Source organism: Hemitrygon akajei, unplaced genomic scaffold (genome assembly GCF_048418815.1).
Source record: "Hemitrygon akajei unplaced genomic scaffold, sHemAka1.3 Scf000083, whole genome shotgun sequence".
Classification (NCBI taxonomy): Eukaryota; Metazoa; Chordata; class Chondrichthyes; order Myliobatiformes; family Dasyatidae; genus Hemitrygon; species Hemitrygon akajei.
In genome coordinates, this window is record NW_027331969.1 from 542,755 (window position 1) to 554,384 (window position 11,630).

The window sequence follows — 11,630 nt, forward strand, 5'->3', positions numbered from 1 at the left end:
GAGAGAACTAAATCTGACGGAAGGATTTTTTTTGCCATACAGCACTAATTGACATTTTTACTGATTGGAAAGTAGACTTTTAATCCAAGATTAACTCGGAAATATATTTTTGTTCCGAGTTACTAATCCTTGCATTTATACAGCTGGGCCTCGGCAGTGTTTGGGAGATAAATTCGCTCACATTTACTCCGACTGCACCGGAACAACGCTGGCAGCGTCACCCATGGCTACTCTTTTACCCAGAAGGCCCCGCGAACGAGAAACCTGTCTGCCACCAAAAGATCCAGCGATGCGCATGCGCCGCAGAAATGGCGCGTTCATGAGCTGAAAACTCCCCGAGACCCGGGTACGGATCGTGGGGCTGAAAAAGAGGGAACTGACTGGGGTTGTCCTGGGGTGCAGGACCAGTGCGGCAGGAGCTCACAGTAATAACCCTTCAATCGCGTTTCAGACACCGGAGATTAATTCCCTCCCGGAGACCCTCCTACCTGCAGCCGGTCCCTGTGAGCCTCTCGTCTACTGAGCGCATGCGCAATATTTGGGACAGCCTCCTACTTCCGCGCATGCGCATGTCAGTAAACAGGAGGAAATCTGCAGATGCGGAAATCCAAAGCAACAGACGGGAAATGCTGGAAGAAAATCAGAGGGGCCGGCAGCAACTATGCAGAGGAGAGAACAGTCGGCGTTTCAGACCGAGACCCTTCAGGACTGGAAAGGAAGGGAGGGAGTAAGAATGTGGGGGGAGGTGAGATAACTGTGTGAACAGAAACGTGGACAGGACAGTTCTTTGTTGGTCTCCAGTACCACTCATCACCACTTCCGGCAGAGAACCACCGGCAGTGCAAACTGGGGTCTGTCTGTCAGGAAGGCAGTAATCCAGGAGACAGTGAGTTTGTCTACGCCCATCCTTTGCAGGTTGTTGCACTGAAGACGTGACTGGACTGTATTGAAGGCACTAGCGAAATAAAATAAAAAGCGATTCACACAATGCCAATGGGAGTGAGCTCGCTGCAACAGGTAGATTATGTATCCACACCCTCATGAGGTTGGTAGGCAAAGTCTAGAGCGTCCAGGGTAAGTCAGGACCAGCCTCTCCATCACCTTCATCGCATGAGATGTGAGGGCAATTAGTCTGTCGTCATTAAGTTCAGATGGAGTCGCCTTATTGAGCAAAGGAACCAAGCAGGAAGTCTCCCACAGCACCGGTATCTTTTCCCGACTCAGTCTCAGATTGTAACGGTGAGACAAAATTCCAGAGAGCAGGCTGACACAGGCTGTTCACCTGCTCCTTGTTTGCAAAAGGACTCATCCAGACATCCGATTTGCAGAAACACCAGTGCGTTCACACTGGGGAGAAGTCGTTCTCCTGCTCCTAGTGTGGGAAAAGATTCATTCAGTTACCTGAGCAACTGAAACACCAGACATTTCACGCAACGGAAGCAGCTGTGCACCTGTTCAGAGTGTGGGAAGAGTTTCATTCAGTTAACCCACCTTGAGAGGCTCCAGCGAGTTCACAATAAGTAGAGGCCACACTTCTGTCCTGAGTGAGCACAGAGATTTACTCAGTCATCCCACCTGCTTAAACTCCAGCAACTTCACTCCAGGGAGGAAGTTCAAGTCAGCTGTCTGTTAAATGTTTAAACACGATGGTGATTAAATCTAGCTGCGAGTTGACAAGGACTGTTACTGTCAGATTCTTGCAGCAGCTCCTCACACCCAGGACTGAACACTGGTCACGCAGCATTACCTGGGTTTGTTAGACCAGAACTTCATCAGGTATAGGAGCACAATCAGGCCAATCGGCCCATTGAGTCTGCTGTGGCATTTCATCAGGGCTCAATTCCGGTTCATCGTTCAACACCCAATCCGGAATAGCTGATCCCCAGTGGGTTCAGCCACCAGTTGCTCTAAACAGACATCTCGTAGGCATTCTGCAAATGCCCCCTGTTGGTAACCAGCACTAACCTGATTTTCCCCAATTGGTATCCCCCATGACTGCGGTAACATTGTCCTTTTGACATACATTTTGTCTCCCGTTGTAATTTGTAGACCACATCCTTACTACTGTTGGGGGTCTGTATATAATTTCCCTCAGGGTCTAATGACAATTAAACTTTTTTCGCTCTTCTCACAGAGATTCTACATCTTCTGATCCTATGCCGCTTCTTTTGTTCATATTTACCAGCAAAGCCACCCACCCCCTTTGCCTACCTACCTATCCTTCTGAAACAACGTGTCTCCTTGAACGTTAAGCTCCGGGTTATAATCTTCTGTCAGCCACGGTACAGTGATGTACACAAATCACACTGTGCTAAAAGTTCATCACTGTTATTCAGTACGCTGCACACATTCAAAGTTCACACCTTCCGTCCTGCATTCATCGCCCTTATCGATGTTGTCCCACTTTCACGCTGAATTCATCCGGTTGACTGCAATTTTGCCCTGACATCAGCCTCTGCTTCCTGGTGCTCTCACTGCACACTATCCCTGTTGCCCACTAACTACCTCATCCCCAGCACAATCACTCCGGTTCCCGTCCCCCTGACAAGTTATTTTAAACAGGAACTCTAACCAACCTGCCACGAGCAGACTGGACCCGCCAGGTTCCTGTTGTGCAGATCATCCCATCCCCTGAAGAGATGCGAAATGACCCAGAGACCTGATGCAATGCCCCTGCACCAGCTCCTCAGACACACATTCATCTGCCCAATCCTCACTTTCTTTCCCTCTTTTGAAATGTTGCCTCACCTGAAAGGACTGTTTCTGATCCAGAATGGAGCTGAGGGAGGAAGTAAGTGAGAGCGTGTAGAACTTCCCTCACTTGCAGGGATATGTTCCAGGAGGGAGATTAGAGGGGGGAGGGGTAAGATAAAAGATTGGAAGGTAGGAAGCGGTTTAGTCAAGATAACCGTGCAAATCTGTCGGGTTATAAAAAATGTCAGCAATCGTGAATGTGTTTTGTGAGCCCTGCCACCTGCCACAGTCGGCGTCTTTCTCGGGTCAGCTGTCACCTGAATGCGCCAGGCTGGATGGTGGAGGGTTTTACAGAGATGGCGAGTGGTGTAGAGGTCAGGCTGGTTTACAAAATGGCGATGGGTGTAGGGTCAGAAGGGTTTTCACAGATGGTGAGGGCCTCAAAGGTTGGAGGTATTAACAAAAATGGGGAGTGGTGTAGGGGTTGGAAGGTTTTTGCACAGGGCTGGGAGTGTAGGAATGCTTCTCCACCACTGTGGAAATGTACTTCACTTGTCATACTAAAGTGGCCTGTAACCAGCTGGAGTCTGTATTGTATCAGAGAGCTTTGCTAATAATGTTCGTGCAACATGACGCTGATGGTACCTGAGCACTTGAGTGCAGACCCGCAGCTGTGTCACTGGAAGAATGCCAAATATTCTGATTCAGCAGATAACAGAATGCACCCTGTCCTTGAACTGATGTTCAAAGGGGTGACAGTACTGTTTCTTTTTGACAAAGCTATTGCCAGCTCTCGGGCAGTGCTACTCTTCCCTTGCTGCAAGTATACATAATCGCTCTGAATATTCATCCACTCTGAGTAAATTGTTGTTGGTGACAACACGTAGTGTAAAGGTGCTTAACACCATCTCCTACCTGGACACCCCCTCTTACCTGCACATGCACCTCACTCTCCACCACTTCGCCATCTCACGTCTGTACCACAAGTCTCGGAACTGAAATACCCATTCCGTCCATCGAATCTTCTCCACCATTCGATCATGGCTACCGGATGTTTCCTCTAAACCCCACACTGCCCCCTTATCAACCATCAACGCATCATTTACTTACGTAAAGCCCGTTACCCCACTGGTGTTTGGGGCAGCAATGAAGAGATTGCCGGAGAGGTCCACCGGGATGTTGTGTGGATTAGAGGCATGAGCTCCTGTGTAAGGAGAGTTCGGACGAACTTGGGCTGTTTTCTCTGGAGTGGAGGAAGCTCAGTGTGACCTGAGGGAACTTGGTCAGATGACGAAAGATCTCGATAGAGTAGGCAGCTGCCATTTTCACCTTCCGAGTCACAATGTCTAACCCCGGAGATCATGCATTTGGAGACATGAGGGAGCTGTGGAATTCATTGCCATGGACCGCTCAGAGGCCGGATCACAGTGTTTACATAATCAGAGACTGACCAGTGATGGATTCCTAAAGGCGTCGAAGGTCATGGGGAGAAGGCAGGAGAATGGGATTGAGAAGGAAAATAACAGACACTGGGACAGGCACAGAAAGAGGAAACATTAGAGTGAGACGTGTCAAGCACGGAGAGATGGGACAGACTCAGATAGGGGTTCTTGTCTGGCACGGAGCAGTGGGGCTGAACACCGGTTCATTTTCCACTCTCGGACCTTCACTGAGACCATTTCTCATCAGCACATGTTTCACAAACAGTACATTTCAATTATCAAGCTCAAAGTAAATTTATTAACAAAGTGTGTTAACCAGATGCTATAGAACAATTCATTTTCTCGTTGGCGAGACAACTCAATACCATGCATTGCCCAGCCTGGGATAGGGAATGGCACCAATTTCAGAGGAATTGTTTTGTGACTCTGGGGCTTTGTGAAGGAACCCTAACTCCATCCTCCTCATTCCCCTTTTCCCTCCTGACTCCCCTCCCTCACACTCCAATGCATGTGTTTGTGTGTGAGAGTGAGAGACCTGCATGCTCACTCACCCTCCATCAACGATGTCCTCTCTCCACCTACACACTCACACTCTGTGCACACTGCAATCCCTGTAGGCTCAAATGATCGAAAAATGTAATGCCCGCCCTCCTGCACCAACTCCTTCGCCACGTGTTAAACAGTTCATACTTCCTATTCCTGGCACATAGCACAGGCGGCAGTTCTGAGATCACAGCCCTGTATGAGCTGTCTCTTTACTTGGCGCCTCACTTCCTGAACTTCCTTTGCAGAACCTTGTTCCCATCTGAGCCGCAGAGCCATACCAAGCGCCAGAGACCCAACAGCTGTGACTTTCCTTTGTGAGGTCATTCCCCCATCCCACCGGTGTGTAAAGTGATATACCTGTTGTTCAGGGGATGGCCACAGGGATGCGCTGTTGTGACTTTCCTTTGTGAGGTCATTCCCCCATCCCACCGGTGTGTAAAGTGATATACCTGTTGTTCAGGGGATGGCCACAGGGGTGCGCTGCACTCTCCTTCCTGACTGTCACTCAGTTTCCGGTGCCGTGACCTTGGGTGCAACTACTTCTCTCTATATAACCTACCTATCACCACTTCGCCATCAATCCCTTCCCTTCCTTCCCTCAGTAGTCAAGGGTGCATTTCATTCGATCCCGGCGACCTATCTAACTTAATATCTTTCAAAAGCTCCAGCACATCCTCTTTCTTAATGATTATACACTCAAACAATTCAGTCCACTGTAAGTCATTGCCACAGCTGCCGAGGTCCTGTTCACTGGTGAATACTGAAGCAAAGTATTCATTAAATACCTCCACTACCTCCTTCCGCTCCATGCGCACGTTTCCACGGTTGCACCCGATTGGTCCTATTCTCACACGGCTCGTCCTCTTGCTCTTCACGTTATTGTAGAAAGCCTTGTGGTTTTCCTTAATCCTGCTCGCCAAGGCCTTCTCATGGCTCCTGCTAGCTCTTGTAATTTTCCAGAGCTTCAACAGTACCTATTTCTTGAAACTTTTGTTAGCTTTTCTTTTCTTCATAACGGGATTTTCTACATCCTTTGTACAGCATGGTTCTTTTACCCTGCCACCCTTCCCTCGCCTCAATGGACCATACCTATGCAGAATGCCATACAAATATTCCCGGGACATTTGCCATATTTCTGCAGTGCATTCACCTGAGAGCATCTGCTCCCAATTTATGTTCCCAATAGCATCGTATTTCCCCTTACCCCAGTGAAATGTTTTCCCAAATTGTCTGCTCCTATCCCTCTCCAGACGCCATGGTGAAGGAGATAGAGTTGTAGTCGCTCCCTCCAAAATCCTCTCCCACCGAGAGGTCTGACGCCTGACCAGGTTCATTTCCCGAAACCGGAAATCTTGCCACAGATGCGGCTTCAAGAGTCTGAACATAGAATCCAAATCAAGTGCAGGTCTATTCATCCGATGTGTGTATTAGCTACTGACGTCTTAAATCCGGAATGATTTACCTGATGTTCGAACGGATTAACTGCTAGTAACATCCAAAATACAGTAAAATAGATTTTCTTACCGCTAATCTATAAAGCTGCATTATCTACATACATCATCTACCCACCACAGTACCCGTCCCAGACAGTATCAAAAAATAATGCTATTACATCTTTATTTAACAGTCTTCCAAACATAAAACTGAATCGAATGTGTTCTACACTTCCGAAATGCACTCTGATAAAACCTCTCTTTTCCAGAATATAATTCAAACGCTCTATCACCATAAGTTCCATGAGTTTACATCAATGATTTATGAACGATTTAGCCTCTGACCAGAAGAATCAGACGGGGAGCTCCCAGGTTTCAGAGTCGGCACTACAACTGCCAGATTCCATCAGAAAGGAAGATGCCCTAACTTCCAAATACGATTAAAACATACATTGAAATATTATCACAAGAGATATTGTCAGGGCATATGACTGACCATACAGCAACACACATCATTCTTTCCTGCCGACATCTGACCTGCATTAAGAAAAGATTTTTTTAAATTTACAGAAGGAAAATCCTACATCAGTGATACTACCATTGGTGCAGCTGACTTCCCACACATTTAGGAATTCATTTAGAACGTCCACATCTGCCGACACCTCAAAATCCGTGCCCAACCTCAAATCCGTGCGCATCCTCAAATCCGTGCATTCCCTCAAATCCGTGCCCAACCTCAAATCCATGCCCACCCTCAAATCCGTGCATTCCCTCAAATCCGTGCCCACCCTCAAATCCGTGCACTCCCTCAAATCCGTGCCCACCCTCAAATCCGTGCGCACCCTCAAATCTGTGTGCGTCCTTCTAATCTGCGTGCTCCCCAAATATGCACACAGTCCAACCCGAGCGCACCATCAAATCCGTCTGCACCCCCAAGTCAGCCTTCACCACCAAATCGGAGGGCAACCCGCAAATCCAATGCTGCTCCCTAATCTGCGTGCACCCCCAAATATGCGTACAGACAAACACACCTTGTGTAGCAGAACAATCAGCCCATTGATTGATGGCAACACGTCTATGTGCAGGGACCCAAAGGAAACCGACATGTTAATCTAATACATTGTATATGAGATTATGTTGGCTGAGCTTCCAACAGTAAACCCTACCGACTGCTGGAATGACCATCTTAAAGACTCATCAACACCGAAAAGGAATCTGATCAAATTACAACTTTGCAAGGACAAGTTTCACCCACCAACGCTAAGCCTAAAATGACAGCAACTAATTCTGAAGTACAAACTGGAAAATGGTCAGTACGTCGTTTCTTTATCGTCTCTGCAATTCGGGCACAAAAAACAGTCACACCAACGTTCCCAGTAAAATTATTTTTAGAAACACCTGTAAAAATGGCTAACATATCATACTAATTTTCTTTAAAATGCTGATGACCCCAAAGACTCCCAGTCATAACAGAATCCTTGGAATTTATTAAATCATATTTATTAAAACATATCCACCCAATACTGAACCCTCTCTCCCTGTGACGTTTCCACACATTTAACAGGATGATCATTTCTTTGCCCCTCGAATCAATCCAGTACGTTCACATCAACTTGAACCACCGCATCCGGAAGCGTCATTGTCCCGTTCCAGCCGGTCAATCCGAAACAGGGGACCACCTTATGGCACCACAACACAATCTGAGAGGTTGTGCGTGTAACACATCCAAACAAGTTTAAAATGACTGCACATCTGTCTGAAATCGCCCATCATTTTCCTAAACTCCAGGGAATAACTTCCTAACCTATTCAACCTTTCCCTACAACTCAGTTGCTCAATTCCCAGCAACCTTCCTGTAAATTCTCTTTGCACTCTTTCAATCAGATTCATATTTTCCCTGTAGGTTTGTAACAAAAGCTACACGAATGCGGCCTCGCCAGCATCTTATACAGTTTCAACATACCATACCATCTTCTGTACTCAATACTTTGATTTCTGAACGCCGATGTGCCAAAAGCTCTCTGTACGACCCTATCGACCTGTGACGCCACATACAAGTCATTATGAATCTGTATTCCTGGATCCCTCTCTTCTACCGCATTTTCCGTTGCTCAACTGATCACCTGATTTGTCCACGCCAAGTGTAACATCTCACACTGGTCTGCATTAAAATTCATCTGCAATGTTTCAGCCCATTTTTCCATCTGGTCCAAATCCGCCGGCAAACTTTGATAGCCTTTCTGATTGTCTACAATACAACACAATCTGGATGACATCCACAGATTTGATCCGGTTCATCACATTAACATTCAGATTGCTGATATGGATGACAAACAACAACATCCCTGCGCCACTCCACTAGTCACAGGCTTCCAGTCAGAGAGGCAACCGACTGTTTCCACACTCTGCCTCCTCCAATTCACTACCTCATTCCGAATGCCCAGCGACTCAACCTTCTGAATCAAGTCCGAAGCTGGACCTCGGCAATGGCCTTGCTAAATTACCTGTAGACCACATCCACTGACTTTCTTCCATCAGATTTCTTAGTAAGCACCTCTGAAGACTCTGTGAGACTGATTCGATATGGAAGCATCACGCACAAAGCTATATTGACTATCTCTAATCAGGCACTGGCTCTCCAAGTCCGTATATATCCGGTTCCTTAGAATAACTTCCAATAGCGTTCCAACTAAATATTTTTTGAGAGTTTCGCTCAGGGCTAACAACCCGGGCTGGCCAAACAGAACAGTCACAGAAACGGCAATGAAGAACACTCCAACATCCGTGTGCGCTGGTATTCCTCTGTCTCCACCAGGGACTTGCATAGCTCACTGGTGAACCGAGTGGAAGCTACTGACACGATAATGGAGGTTGTGACCACCGCCAGGACCCACACTGAAACTGGTTACAGCCAACAACCAAGAGAGTTGGAGCGGCTTCATTACTGTTCTAAACCTCTCATCCTCCGACACCCCCCAAACAGGCCGACACCTATATATCCATGCGCACCCCATATCCGCCCACAATCAGAATCTATCAGCATCCGCAAGAGAGCACACATCCTTATTGGGTGATACCCAAATCCACATCAGATTATACCAGAGCAAGATTCAGTTCAAAGTGATCTCAAAATGGAGGGCTGCAAGTACAGTCTTCCAAAATGGCCTCCTCCATCGTCAAGCACATGCCAAGAGAAAAGTTCAAAGTTTAAAGATTATTTATAATCAATGTATGCATAAATTGTACAATTTTCATACTCATCAGAGCCCTGGATCTTCTGACATTCCCGAATCTGTGCGCATCTCCAAATACGCGCTCACCCTTCACATTATCGATGAACGTATCCCCACTCACCTGCAATGCATGTCCCCTGGAGTTAGTCATTTCAACCCTGGGAAATGGATACATTTGGTCGACTCTATCTTTGCCTCTCATACTCATATAAACCTCCATCGAATCTCTCCTCAGCGTCCAACGCTCCAGAAGAATCAAATCAAGTTTATCCGGACTCTGGTGGTAGCACATGTTCTCTGAACCGGGCAGCACCATCCAGAGACAGAGAAGCAGTTTCAGCGACAGGTTACTATCGATGCAATGCTCCTCAGACAGGATGAAGAGGTCAATACTCCCCAATGCCATTAGGCTTTACAATTCAACTGCCAGGACTTAAGAACTTTTTTTTTAAAGCTATTATTAATGCTTTTTGAGTTAGTGATTTAGATGCATATCATATTATTACTGAGTTAAGTATTGTATGTAATGAGTTTTTGCTACAACAAGTGTATGGGACATTGGAAAAAATGTTGAATTTCCCCATGGGGATGAATAAAGTATCTATCTATCTATCTATCTATCTATCTATCTATCTATCTATCTATCTATCTATCTATCTATCTATCTATCTATCTATCTATCTATCTATCTATCTATCTATCTATCTATCTATCTATAGTGGGGTGATCAAAACTGTATCCAATACTCCAGATGTGGCATAACCAGAGTTTTGTAGAGGTGCAGCATAGTCTCCTGACTTTTGAACTCAATTTCTCGTCTCATAAAAACACGAATTCCATAAGCCTTCTAAAACACCACTTTCAACGAGATATTGCTTTGGATCCAAGATCTCTCTGCATAGCAACACTGTTGAGGATCTTGCCTTTACAATGTACCATCTCCTTGCATTTATCGTAGTTAACCCCCACCTGCCATTTCTCAACCATTATCTGCAACTGATCTATATTGTGCTGCATTCTTTGCCAGTTTTCTACAAGATCCAAAGCTCCACAGATCTTGTAATTATCGGCAAATTTACCAACACAGCCATTTCCATCTTCATCCAGGTCATTTATATACATCACAGACAGCAGAGCTCCCAGCACAGAACCCTGTGGAACACCGCTAATTGCAGGCTTCCGGCTCCAATAAGTCCCTTCAATCACTACACTCTGTCTTCTGTGTGCAAGCCTATAATTTTATTCAGAGACTCGTGGATGCCTGGTATGGTGGTAAAAGGAAATACATGAGAGGTTCTGAAGAGTCGTGTGGGATAGGCACATGGATGTCAGGAAGTTGAGGGATATGAACATGGTGTAGGTAGGACGGATTAGTATTCGGGTGTTTTTGATTTGCTTTGGATCTGGCTCGGGACAACACGGTGGGCCGAATGGACGGTTCCTGTTCTGTACTCTTCTATGTTCCATGTGTCGAGTAAAGCATAAACCATTTGTCTGTTCCCACCTCCTCACCACAATGTAATAGTTATCTTGTGCTTATGCGGGCGGAGGGAAAATCATCGCTCTTGTGCTTCTTGATTTCGTCTCTGGGGATTCAGTGTCACTCAACCCTGCCACTTTACTCTGGCCCGCGCCTTCGTTAACTCAGTTAACCATGCCTTAATGAGATTTTCCTCCCCCTTACACAAATTTCAGGCTTATTGTTATGAATATGCTAAGGTGATAGGATTACTGCGTGATTGAAGTGGGGGATGATGTTGGATTGCAGGGAATGAGTGTCGAGGTGTGGGTTAGGGTTTACACGGGTGTGTAGGAGGGGAGTAGGTGTTAGTTTAGCGTAGGGTCGGGAGATGGAGATGCAGGTCTCCACATGGGGAGAGAGCGGGGTGGATGAGAGCTGGTGTTAAGTGAGCTTGTTCGTGGGGCTGTGGCCAGAGTTGGTCGGGGTGCAGTCCGGGATATTTGTGTTGTAGGATTATGGTTAACGGTAAGGCTGGCGATGTACATGTTGGGCTGGGGAGACAGACTTGTGGAGTTTAGGGTAAACCGGAATGTGCGGCTCTGGCAGAACAACTTTTATCTGCCCCACGCCTTTCATTAACCTAGTCCAAAAAACACGGCTTAATTAACCAGGTGTGTAATGGAACGCGTCATCAGTAATGTAAACTGTTTTCGTTGGGGGTAATTCAGGACTTTAATCACTCGATACCCTCACCAGGGCGACCCAGCAGCGCTGCTCAGGCCAGGCTTGTGACACTCCCACGGGCAAAGATAATGGAAAC